Source organism: Hevea brasiliensis, unplaced genomic scaffold (genome assembly GCF_030052815.1).
Source record: "Hevea brasiliensis isolate MT/VB/25A 57/8 unplaced genomic scaffold, ASM3005281v1 Scaf241, whole genome shotgun sequence".
Classification (NCBI taxonomy): domain Eukaryota; kingdom Viridiplantae; phylum Streptophyta; class Magnoliopsida; order Malpighiales; family Euphorbiaceae; genus Hevea; species Hevea brasiliensis.
Window position 1 is genome coordinate 116244 of NW_026614742.1, and position 3852 is coordinate 120095.

A 3852-nucleotide genomic window follows, 5' to 3' on the forward strand; every position below is an offset into this window, starting at 1 on the left:
ATATAATAAAAATTGATTATATAATATAATATGTCATTAATTCTTTATTATAGTGAAGTATTTATATGATGAATTGAAAATTTAAATTCTATAAGATAAATTAAAAAAATAATTTGTAAAAAAATAAAGAAAGTGATGTCCTTTTTTGTAGGACTTGAGAGGTAATGTTTTCCTGTAAAAGACAATTCTCCTTCCTTGACATTTCAAGTAAAAAATGGAGTTCAAATACAGGCCTGCTAGTTATAGTTTATTTTTTTTAATTATATTTATTTAAATAATTTTTATTATCTTTAGTAATTTAAAGAAATTTCATTTATGTTATAATAGTAAATAAATATTATATTATTAAAGACAAATAAATGCATTTATATTAATTAATAATGAATGATATGAAGAAATTAATATATAATGATAATTTATTTTTAGAAAATATTATTGGAGACAAATTTATTTGATTATAAAAGTAGATTTAGAAATTTTAGTATAAACAATTAAGATCACTTTAATTTGTTTTTAAAAATAAATTTAGAGGCAAATAATATAGTCTGTTAAAAAGTAAAGGGAGACTTTTTTTTATCTCTATAAGTTACTAATATAGATAAATATATTTATTTCTAAAGATTAAATTAATGTCAAATATATATTTATCTCTATATTTATCTTCAATTACATTTAGGAATAGCAGTAAATAAAATAAATAATTATTTGTCTTTAAAAATATAGAGACAAATAAATAGCTTTTTGAGTTAAAATTTTTAGTCTCAATATAATAATTTTAGCGTAATGAGGATTATTTCATCATTTCTAAATTTCAATTTGTATCATAAAAATACTTAAATTTCAATTTAATACTACTCAAAGTCCCTCCAACTAGATATGCCTAGATGGATTAGACATAATAAAAAATAAATTAGAGTTTGATTTGTTCAAAAAAAAAAAAAAAAAAATAGATGAAATGAAAGAATAATCAATAATGTTTCGACCATACTTAGAGAAACTTTTTTTTTTTTCAAATGTTAAAAGCGAAATCTAGTCAGGGAGTACTCAACAAAATCTAGTCATATCTATATCAGTTTTGAGTACTCAACAAAATCTAGTCAGGGAGATTTTGTGTGATATTAAATTAAGATTCAAGTATTTTTGAGATACAATTTGAAGTTGTAAGACCAACAGAACAACCTTTATGGGAGGAGAATAAAATATTAAGTCATTATAAATTAATATATAAATAATTATAATGTTATTTAAAAAATTATTTAATAATTATAATATTTTGGGATAATCTATAAATTGATTTTGTCATTTCAAATAAATTATCTTTCATTCATGGAATTACAAAGATATTATATAATATCTTCAAATGCTTACTTGTTTTTCTATAAAATCTTGGAATGAGATGTTGAAAAAGAAAATATATTGTCATCAAGTAGAACAAATATTAGAAAAAAAAAAACTTCGTACTATATTCATGAACTTATATGAATTTTTTTTTTAAAAAAAAGGAGAAAAACGTCTTTATAGGTCAAAATTACAAATTTTTATTCAATTAATTCATGAAATATTTCATTTAAATGAATGGTAATGTAGGTTATAATTTTTTTTCCCGATAAAGGAAATGGAAACTTCAACTTATATTTCTGTTGACATTCAATTGGAAGAAAATGTGCTATAAAAGTATGAAAGTTGTGTGAGTGCTTGCAGTTGCAAGTGATCAATGTGAAACTGCTTGATTTGATGCTAAATGTCAATGGGTGAGGATAGGAATCAGCCAAGAAATTTTGGGGTAGAAAATTTCTATTAAAATTTAATTAAAAATTAATTAAATTACATTGTATTATTGCCTATCAAATGTTGCATTTGTTTATTAGATATGGCTGGAGAAGAGAGAAGGAGAAGAAGACATGGAGAAAGGGATTTTTTTTTAAGAAAAAAAAATAGCAGAAATATTAACAAGGTTGAAAAAAGAAAAGGAGCGATGAGGGAATGGTAAAGGGAGTGTCGTTTCCTTATTGGTGAAGGAAGGGATATAGGGGGCAATTTCGCAACTGGTGGCTGTGGTGCCTCTGTTGTGGTGGGTGGATTTAGAATAATTATAGAATAAAGCAGTGATTTATTTAGACAATTCTACATAAAAAAATAAATTAATAATAAATAAATATGTAAAGATATATTCTAAAAATCTATAAATACTAAATAATTATTTTCTTTTTAAAAAGTCAACAACTACATATGTGTATGTGCCCATCTATATATAAGTACGTTATATAAAATAATATGTAAATTATACGGTGATTAATTTTATTCTCTATTTCTCAATTTTGAGAGTTATTTTATTATTATTTTTAAATTTTAATTTATATTATAAAAATATTTAAATTTTAGTTTAATACTACATGAAATACCTTTAATTATAGACATGCCTAAATGGATTAGATGCAATAAAAAATAATTCAAAGTTTGATATGTTAAAAAATAAAGAAAAATTAGATGAAAGGAAAGAGTAATTAATAATGTTTCAACTATAATTAGAAAGACTTTTTTCTCCACACGTCAAAGAAGATTGTCACAAGAAGATTGTCACAAGGCCACATCCTGGCCCGGATAGTAGTCCCGTGCGGCATCTAGACTTCCACTCAATTTAGGCCAGCCTACTCGTATTCAAGGACCTTTCCCCTTATAGAGGATTTCCAATATCCTTATCGAGGGTCTCCCACGTATTTAGCCCAGTCATTGAGCACTGGTATTCCTTGTAGCACGATGTCGCCCTTCATCGTGTACATCTATAAGCATCTTCCGAAAGTATAGCAATAAGCAGCATCCGACCGTATGGCTGAATCCAAAGCCAATGTATAATATTTGTTCCCCTATACCGAGTAGCATCATTGACCCTTATACCGAGTAGCATCGTCGGCCTTATATAGAAACCTTGGACCTAGGAGAGACGCGCATTACAAGCAGTATCTTTCATTGTGTCTAATCCACCGACTCATGTTTAGACTAATTTTTTATTGGAGTACTCAACAAAATTTAGTCATAAAGATTTTGTGTGATATTAAATTAAGATTTAAGTATTTTTGATATACAAATTTAAATTGAGGAAAGATAATAAAATAATATTAAAATTGTGAGATAGTTAATAAAATATTAAGTCATTCTAAATTAATATATAAATAATTATAATTTTTAATTAAAAATTATTTAATAATTATAATATTTTGAGATGATCTGATTTGTTGTTTCAAATAAATTATTCTTTATACATGAAATTAAAAAAATATTATATAATTTCTTCAAATGCTTACTTGTTTTTCTATAAAATTTTGAGAATGAGACGTTGAAAAAGAAAATATATTCTCATCAAGTAGAACACATAAAAAAAAAAAAAAAACTGTGTACTATATTCTTGAACTTATTTTAATTTTTTTTTTTCTAAAAAAGATAAAAACGTCTTAATATGTAAATGACGAGGTGTATGCGGGGTGGAAGGTAAAGGTTTTTTTAATAAATTCAGTGATATAAATGGTCTCTAGATTTCGTATTCAATTTTGAAGTGCATTATTAAAAAAATAATAATAAATTTCACATATCTGTTATCCTAATTATATATCCATTTTATACCAAAAATTGAACGAGCAAATTATTTCCAATAACATTTTCAATATACTATAATATTAAATGTACCGCTTTACCTCCATGGAATAATAGAATATAATAAAGTCCAGTTTTGACAGCCTGTATAAAAAATAAATAATATAATATATCCGAAGGCAGTCGTCAAAGCATTTCTCATGCATTTTCCATCTTGGTGGGTGCTTCGCGAGCTGCTGGTTGAGCTCCACCCCATTACGGAAC